The following is a 10,346-nucleotide window of genomic DNA, read 5'->3' on the forward strand; positions in this document are numbered from 1 at the left end:
GGTATACTAATTAGCATATTTAATATGCTAATTAGCATACTTTTTAAGCTAGTTAAAACATTGTGTATGATGGCTAGCATGCAAGTATGCTAACTAGAAGAAAAGGTATGCTAATTAGCATACCTAGCATACCTTTTCTTCTAGTTAGCATACTTGCATGCTAGCCATCATACACAATGTTCTAATTAGCATAAAAATAATGCTAATTAGCATACCGTGTATGTTAGTTAGCACACACAATGTGCTAACTAACATATAGGGCCGTATGCTAATTAGCATACTTTTTATGCTAATTAGAACACTGTGTATGATGGCTATCATGCAAGTATGCTAATTAGAAAAAAGGTATGCTAATTAGCATGCATAAGCATACCTTTTTTTCTACTTGCCTACTTGCATGCTAGCCATCATACACAATGTTCTGATTAGCATAAAATGTATGCTAATTAGCATATTAAATATGCTAATTAACATGCCATATTTGCAAGTTAGCACACAGAGGGTGCTAACTAGCTAACAAGATAAGCTAATTAGCATATATAATATGCTAGTTAGCATACTTTTTATGATAATTAGAACATTGTGTATGATGGCTAGCATGCAAGTATGATAACTAGAAAACAAGATATGAGAATTAGCATACTCAGTATGATAACTAGCATACCTTGTATGCTAGCTAGCATTTAATGCATGCTAACAACCATTCAAAGTTTAGTTATCATACCTTCTTTGCTAGTTAGCATAATGTGTATGCTTGTTAGCATACCTCTATGCTAGTTAGCATACATTCTGAGCTAGCTAGCATAATGTGTATGCTAGTTAGCACACCTCTTTGCTATTTATCGTAATGTGTCTTTTAGATAGCATGCAGAGTATGCTAAACAGCAAATATGGTATGCTAATTAGCAGAGACGTTATGTTAATTAGCATAACTTATCTTCCAGTTAGCATACCATCTATGCAAGCATACCGTTAGCATACACACTATATTCACACTTCCTTGTCATCATATTTGTATGCTAGTTAGCATATTGATCATGGTGGTTAGCACACTTTGTATACTAGTTAGCATAGTTAGCATAGACAATATGAATGTGTACAGGATATAGATGCCTACCATACATGGAATGCTACTTGTCACACTATGCATACAAGCAATCATAATGGTATCGATGAAAATTAACGGGTGAATGGAATACACAAGTATCAATGATGCAGGATGCGAACCTGACAAGACACCTCTCAATCAAAGGATAGAAGAGAAGCTCTGTAATGATGAATCTGATGAGCTGGATACACAGTATGAAAGGGCATATGTAATGCCACAGCATGCAACAACACACGCGGCTGTTGCAGATGGTAAAGAAACAGATGATGATGATGAAGATTTTATCATGATTACTCATCCCAAACCCAAACCCTCTACAGATGATCAAACAAGCGTCTGAGAGGAAACAGTTAGGAGTATGCAAGAGGAAGGTAGGAGTGCTCAAGAGGAAAGTTTCAAGATTGACAGTGTGCTAACTGCGTACGATGCCGGTGATAATAGCCCCCTGTGTAGGGTTTTCTAAACAAAGTGAAATTAAAGAGAAAAGATGGCCTGGAATAGATTCTAGAAGATCCTAGGGATGAGATATGTGCTACCCCTCCGAGCACCCTGGAGGACATAAACGAACGTAGCAGCGGTGAAAAGAAAGCCATTTGATCACGTGCTTGCAAGAAATTATGTTGAATCTGTTCTCTCTTATGTCCAAGTTATGTAGTTTTAGCAAGCTCCACACCCTGTGGCATGTATCTCTCTGGATATTTATAATGGAGAAACTCTTTTCAATATTATTTTACTGTACAACAGTTCAGTAGTTTTTGCTTGTCCTTTATGATGCCTTTATTCAAAAACATTTCTGTGTCACAGGGAAAGAGAAACTGTAGTTAGTTGCCTTGCATGATTTGAATTATCCCATTGCATGCAAAAATATATAAAAGTGGCATATTGCCAAGGCGAGACAGCTACAAAAAGAAAAATCCAAGATTGAGAAGTGCCTGGCTAGTTATCTTAAACGCTTAACAAAAATTATTGAGTACTTCAATTATGTTCATCCCTCGGGGGAAGTTATTTTTACTGAGTGGTATGCACTGCCAGACGGAATATGCATGCCAAAGTTGTTGCCAAATGAGGGGTACGCTTTGGACTTGATTTAAATGGCCTACTTGTTCAAGTTGTAGAGCCAATGCACGGTGACATTCCCCCTAAACATGCAGGGGAAATGATAAAGTACAGCGTGCAAGATAGGAGGTATGTGTTTTGTCACAGAGACAGCCAAAAAGTTTTGGATTGGTGCCTCCGATTTTTCCATGTGCATATATGGAGTAGCAGCATGGCACCTAAAGTGAATGCAATATTAGAAACGATATTCAAAGAGCAACGGGCTAAGCTGAGAGGTGTGTTTTCACAAAATCATTGTAGTGGCTAGCCTTGGTAGATATATAGTAAGCATGTATTTCTGAAGGATTTGAGATTTTTTTGGAAGAACTGCAAGTTTGGGCCCCAAAACAGTCTAATTATGTACAAAGTGTGCTAGAACCCTGAAGGAAGTTGGCTTGTTACTCCTAAGATAGAGGACCATACCAAAGAACACCGGAAAAACTTCCTGATAGATACTTTGAGTAGCTGGCTGTTCCTATGGCTGCAATCAGAGGATCATGCAACGTATATAGCTAAAAATGTGTCTGATACTACCCTAGATTTGTTTTCACAAGAAGTGAGAAGGAAGCTGGCATCAGAAATGTACTGGTACATTGAGGCCCAAGGTAAGGAAGCCTTGCGTAGGAGACAAAGGGAGGCTCGGATGAAGAAGCTGAAAGACATGAGAGAGAGATACTACAGAGGGAAAAATTACAGAAGCAACGATTGGGGATGAATCAACTCACAAGGGGTGCTTAAGAGGTGAAGATTACTTAGATAGGTTTCTTAAAGAAGATGACTAGTTTAGACCCAAAAAAATCAATGCTAATAAATGTGTGTTATCCTTCTTCATTGTCATGATCACATGTTGATTTGTTTGTTTTGATAATATGCTTGGGATGTTGGCCCTCATGTCATTGTAAACTAAGGGCCACCAACAATGTAGCATAGCTAGCTGGCACTCACATAATGTCAATAGGGTAGAAGCATGTTAATGTATCACTGAATATATTGTCCCGGATAGTACTAGTGCTTGTGGAGCATATACTAACAACGGATGGGCAGGTCCTTTGCATTTCAAATGTTCCATAAAAAAATTATTTCCCTCATGTGCTTCTGTGTTTAGTTACTGTTGAAGACGACTCTCTCTCTCTCTCTCTCTCTCTCTCTCTCTCTCTCTCTCTCTCTCTCTCTCTCTCTCTCTCTCTCTCTCTCTCTCTCTCTCTCTCTCTCTCTCTCTCTCTCTCTCTCTCTCTCTCTCTCTCTCTCTCTCTCTCTCGTTCGTTCCTTGCACCGACATCTTGCCTCAGAGATGAGTTGTCAAGTTTGATCTCTTTCTGTTATAGAAATGATATTTTATGATTTATTGCAGCTGACACGTGGAAAAGACTAGACCGAGCTAGGCCTATGCGACTGGAAATATATATTGTACATTTTATTATTCAATGGATCTTTATGAGCTTTGGCCATTTATAATCGGCCGGCCAGTTTGTACTCACATTGACCATTGAAGAAATCTATAAATGAAATACGTGCAAGAGGGAAATGGTCACTCTTGCACGGGGGGAGATTGCACCCAGTGTTTGCGTTGCTCTTCTCATCTCTCCTCTCTTCTCTCTCGCCGTGCCAGCGTAGCACTCCGCTCTAGGAGGTGCGCCTGCACGTGCGCTGTCTTGCTCTTTGTCTCTCCCTGTTCGTGTACAGCTTGGATTATGCGCCGTGTGATTCGAGGTATGTAGATTTGTTCGTTTCATGGCTTGTAGTATATGGTTTTTGCTATATTGCAGGGCTCGCGACGTTTCCGTCTGTAGCAGTGGTATCAGAGCTCAGATTTACGTTCCAAATGATACAAGTACACCTATGGAGAGTTCCAAGGGATTGAGCTAAGTTCATGTTTCTTTTTGTGTGATAATTTTACTCCTAAATGGTGCAGATGTTTTCTTATTAAGAGAAAATCATTGGTGTTTTTATTTATTTTTCTTCTCTCTCCGATAAAGAAAGCTTGTATGGCTACATAATTAGTGTGCATTGTAGAGTATAATTGGTATATCTGAGAATCATCGACATTGCATATTGATTTAGAAATTAGGCGTATAGTAGATCTGAGATGATTGATGTAAAAAGGCTAACTAGGCATAGCAAGTGTTTCGAAGAGACCCCATAGGAGAGAGTGGCCGCAAAACGATCATGGAGAATGAATTGAAAAACATTACTTTGAGCTAGTTTAGAATTCGAAGAAGAATTGGATATTTTACTGTCACTGTGTGAATCAAACATGTGCACAAGGAGCTTGACCGCAAATCTTTCTCATTTCTTCCTACGCGGTAGCAAGCACACCCAAGTGAACATTGTGAAGTAGATGTTCGAGATAGAAAATTGTTGGGGGAAACAACCTATGGCTCAGTCCCATGCGATTGGGAGCTTGCCGTGGGAATGAGCTTTAAGGGAAAAAAAAACTATGGCGCTAGCTGTGCAATGCAGTGGAGCGACCCAAGGCCGGTGGCTCACAACAAACCCTGCCGTGTGACAAGCCTTGCCACTCAGTCATTGGCAGAAACAATTTCGAACTCAGAAGGACGACACGGCATACCCACCAACGCCCGCGGCATTGTTTGCTAGCAGAGGATGCCATGCTAGTAGCGCTTGAGAGCTTATATCAGGATGGGCCTTAAGAGCTGCAGGGTTTTCCGCTTTCCTCTATCTTTCCATGCATGACCGTCAGCGCCCCAACCCCCCGAGTCGCCCCTTCTACACCAACCAGAGCCCGTGTTTTTCGGCCAACATTTTCCCACCGTTGCATGAAATGCAGCCTTCGACACCCCAGACACAGGCGACCACACAAAATCTCTCTCTCTCTCTCTCTCTCAGCCAGTCGTGCAATAGCCTGCCAACCAACAACTACACACACACCCACACACCCACAAAACGGCATGCAAGCAGCTAGCTGACTTGCAGTAGAACGTATGCCGGGCAGCCAGAAATAAAAATTAAAAAAATGGAGGGGTGTGGTTTTTGCTACTGCTAGAGCCGCACAGGAAGTGGGTGGAGGTTGACTGCTGGGTGATTGCATGAGTAAGGGTGCTGCCATACAATGGTGTCCACCAACTTCCCTACTTTCACTCGCACGGCAACTGTTGTCATCACAGTTTGTTACTCTCTTTCTCGCGCGAGTAAGGCTAGTCAAGTTCGCTTTGAGCTTGTTCTCTACTGTTGTTTATTTGCACCCCCCCCCCCCCCCCCCCCTCCTTTCTTCTCCCTCTCTTCATATCCGTGCATCTCCTCTTCTCTCTCATGCAGGGATCGCCTTGCAATCCTGCATATCTTGGGAGGTGTGCACACACGCTTTGAAGGTGGCCTCGTTACCTTCTTGGCGAAGTTTGATGCAGGGCGAGGGATCTGCTTCACATTTTTGGACTTTTTGCCAGCAGCTCACGTAATTGATTCCATAGCAAGGATATCCATCCTTCTTATGGGTGAAGAAAAGTCCATTGTTGCATCGCTCTCACATCTTCAAAGCAATGCGTTCTTTTCCTAGACAGGAGTTCACTTCCGTATCAAGCACTGCAACTTACATACCGTGAAGAAGCTGTTGTGAAGAACCTGTTAGCATGTGACACAAGGAGCGTGTGAATGATGCTACCGTGTTTCTGTGTACGATTGACCAGCCTGAACTTATCGTAACCTGTGTTCAGTATGCCGCGATATTCTTTGTGTCCAACACTCTCTCTGTTGGGCTATTCCTTTCCATTATCAACTGGAGACCATGGAGATTGTACAAGTTTGTAGTCATAGAATCTTGATTAAATCTCCCTGCCTCTTTCCCAGTATGACTACCTACAGACAAGGACAAAGCTCTTCTACGACGGACACAATACTTTCTCAGCGACAACAAGCCGCTACCGGGCATCCTTGGGCAGTGTCGACGACGACGATGATGATTTCAGCTTGAAGATTTTTAATTTTTTTAGTTTACTTCATTTTATTTTGTATCCAGACATTGTATTAGATCCATAAAGATTGTCTGAGTTTGGTCCCATAGGACTTTGAAGACACGTAATATAACATTTCATTTCGTTTTTCTCTCTCTCTTTCCCCCCCCCATTACGACTCCTTACAGCATTGGACATCGACAAAGCTCTTCGGCAACCAATGCAATACTTTCTTGCACAATGCGTTTGCCGGGCATTGAAATAGATACACAAGGATTGCATCAGTTTTCTCTCATACATAGTTTTAGCATTCTGACGATGGTTAATATAACAATTCAATACAGTTGTAACTCTCTTGCCCCCCTCTTCCCCTTCCCTTTTGGACCTTAATTGATATCAATATTACAACCACGTGGCGGACCCTACCTTTGTATTCGATCCTCCCCAAGCTCGCACATTGATGACGTCTTGCCCTCCACACACAATCACTCATCAATTCCAATGCTATACGCATACACACTCACACAAACACACATACACACACATATTGTAAGTGTTCTATATGGTATCTCATAGCTTGAAGTTAATGTTCGTGGCTACGTAGTGTGAAATTTGTGTGTCTATATTTAGGGTGGAGATAAGCGCTACTATGTCTCTTGGTATTTCAATGTTTGTTGTATCCATTCAAAGATGACCATCGAAAGTAGTTCCTACGAAATTTTTCACGAGAAACTCTCTTTGGATCAGAGTACTCATAGCAATGTTTGTTAATTGACTAGGGCTTGCTAAAAACATTTTGCAGACAATAAGGCATGCCTAAAGCTCTTTTGTTTTTAGGTCAAAACTCAAATATTTTCAGATATTCACACCAGAATTGTTACAAGTTTGCCGATTTACGTAAGGAAAGCATGGAATCTAGCCAATGTCTTGCTATTTTACCTAGTTTCAATACCACTGGTGAAATTTTTACTAGCTTCTAATTTTCTTGTGACAACAATCAATGGGTTAAAAACTTACTCACATATACAATCCACCTCACCGATATCTGACGTCCATCTGTACGATTTGAACTTTATGGCATCTGTACTTGGTTTGTTCTAACTTGCATAACATTACTCAAATGATGAATTTTGTTGTTGACCTTTGCTTCAAGAAATTGTTTAGCATTTGAAGATTTGGATACTAGTTACTTCTTCAAACCACCTCCAGGTATGTATATCTTTTTTGTTGGTGCATATATTTAAGGACACAAAGTCAAGCAGTTTGCAATAGAGATAATATTTTTGGAAAATTTGAAATGAAAAACATCTTTTACTTCCTTGCATTTTCTTATGGCATATGAAATTAAGAATCCATAAAGTTCTGGCTTGTGCTTGCACTGTATGTAAATTCTATTGAGAGGATTCGGCATTAAGCTATGCACCTACTCATATGAGTTGCGGTGTTTTGAGTTAGTGAATAAAAATTTGTAAGTACTCTGCTATTCAACTACATTCCAATGTGGTGTCACACAGGTAGTACATGTTTTATCTTTTTATGTCTTACCTAGTCCATTGGTCACCAACACACAGATTCGCCGATTAAGGCAGTGTGTAAATACTCATCTTGGTGCAGATCCACCGATTTAGGCAGCACATTGATAAACTTCAGATTTATTTTTTTAAAATCCAATGTAGATCCGCCGATTTAGGCAGCATGAGTGCAGATTCGCCGATTTAGGCAGCACGCTTTATTGGTGTAGACTCGCCGGATGAGGCAACACCAATCACAAAATCATGCTGCAGTGGCTGGCCACCACTGTAACTGGTATGATTTTGTTACCCGGGTACACCATGAAAGTGATTTGGATTTGGACTTATGTTGTGGAATTGGAATTGGATTGGGATTTGGTATCTGGTGATTATTATGTGTTTATGTGATGAGACTTGACATTATGAGATTGATGATGAGTGTGACCAATGATATCTTGATTCATCAGGGTATGACATATACTGCTTATTCTAGTGGTATGGGACACTAGAATAGGTAGTATGTGGATGACGGCAGGCATAACCAATGTGTTTAATTTTATGGATTTTTTCTTTTACTATTTGATACAGATTTCTAATCATTGTTTTTTACAAGTATTGTTGGAAGATTTTTATCTTCGCAACTGAGGACAGTTGCTTTCCAACGGAGAGGTATGTTATAGAAATGATATTTTATGATTTATTGCAGCTGACAGGTGGAAAAGACTAGACCGAGCTAGGCCTATGCGACTGGAAATATTTATTGTACATTTTATTATTCAATGGCTCTTTATGAGCTTTGGCCATTTATAACCGGCCGGCCAGTTTGTACTCACATTGACCATTGAAGAAATCTATAAATGAAATACATGCAAGAGGGAAATGGTCACTCTTGCACGGGGGGAGATTGCACCCAGTGTTTGTGTTGCTCTTCTCATCTCTCCTCTCTTCTCTCTCGCGGTGCCGGCGTAGCACTCCGCTCTAGGAGGTGCGCCTGCACGTGTGTTGTCTTGCTCTTTGTCTCTCCCTGTTCGTGTACAGCTTGGATTATGCGCCGTGTGATTCGAGGTATGCAGATTTGTTCGTTTCATGGCTTGTAGTATATGGTTTTTTCTATATTGCAGGGCTCACGACGTTTCCGTCTGTAGCACTCTCTTGTTTCACCACAGACATAAAGATATGGAGAACCAGCAGCCAACATTATTGCCACTAGCTCCAATGTTGGAAATGGAGCCGTACTATAATGTGATGGTAAGCAAATCTTAGGTGTAGCCCACCCACTCCAAATGAAGTCATTGGTTTTGTCGATCGCATCTATAGTTTTGTGAGGGCATTTGTTCATAGTATGTGTGTATTATAGCATCAAGGGTTGACAACTATACATTTGAGTGATTTTAAGTAGGTAACATATTATGCACATCTACAATCCTCAAGAAAAAGCAGAAGAGAGCCCTTGCAAGCAATGAATTACGACTCCTAAGATCCAGCTCTTTTTGTAATTAGGGAATATGAGAGAGTAAGAAAGAGGAAACAACAGGAGTAGAAACAAATGAATTTGAGCAACAACATCATGCCCTCAACTATGAGGAGAAAAAGAAAATCTCTTCCGAGATTATGAGAGCTTTCAAGAGTAGGACTGAAGGTTTTAGTACAGAAGCAAAGTGGGAAATTTTGAATCTTGTTGCTCAACATCCGCATGTTTGGGTGATCCATGATGAGTCTTTCGAGGAGGAGGCTATTGTACATACCACAATTGTCTTCAATGTCTGCAACACACTGGCTACCATCAAGTAGCCAAGTTCCAATGAGGAGTTGTTTTTGAAGAATGCAGCATTGCAGATGATGTTGAATTCAAAGGAAAACATGCCTATTGCAAAATTGTCGGGGTCCTAAATGTCAATCATTGCACCTTGCACAAGGCGAGATCACAACAGGCGAAGCCTGATGTTGATGGTCGATTGTTTTCATTGGTTGCATGTCACAAGCAACACCATCATAGCTCTATCACAGATGAAATTAAGGAATTGGCCTACACATTTTGGAAATGGAGACTCGCGTTTCACCGAATAAGAAGGATGTTTGTTGAAAGAGGATGGGGAGGAAAATCTACATAGAACACCGTGTGCACCTCCTAGACGAGCCTCAGGTGATCAATCAAATACTTGTACCATAACTTATGCATTGCATCTATAGTGCATAGTAACTTGTATATGCTGATCAATAGCATACTAATCTGTAAACTTTTGCTAGTTAGCATATGGAGTATGCTAGTTAGCTTGCCTTGAGCTCTAAATAGCATACAGAGCTAGTTGTTCAACACAATATGGACTGTGCTAGTTAGCATATGGAGTATGCTAGTTAGCATGCCTTGGGTTCTACATAGCATACAGAGCTAGTTGTTCAACACAATATGTATGCTAATTAACATATTGGTATGCTAGTTAACATACCTAGTATGCTCAATTGAATGATAAGTACGTTGTCTAATAGAAAGTGACTATGCTAGTTAGCATATGGAGTTTTCTAGGTAGCACATGGAGTATGCTAGTTATCAAGACTTGAGTTCTAAATAACATGCTGAGTTAGTTGGTCAACTCAAAAGGTATGCGAGCAACTTCACACTATCCTTCAGAAGAAAGGGAATGTGCCCTTGTGTTCTGGGAGGTTAAAGAGGGGGAAGTGAATAGGGAGGTGAAGCGGAATTGTGCCACTGTGGCAAAAAATTCC

This window comes from Adiantum capillus-veneris, chromosome 4 (assembly GCF_014529385.1).
Source record: "Adiantum capillus-veneris isolate H3 chromosome 4, ASM1452938v2, whole genome shotgun sequence".
Taxonomy (NCBI): Eukaryota; Viridiplantae; Streptophyta; class Polypodiopsida; order Polypodiales; family Pteridaceae; genus Adiantum; species Adiantum capillus-veneris.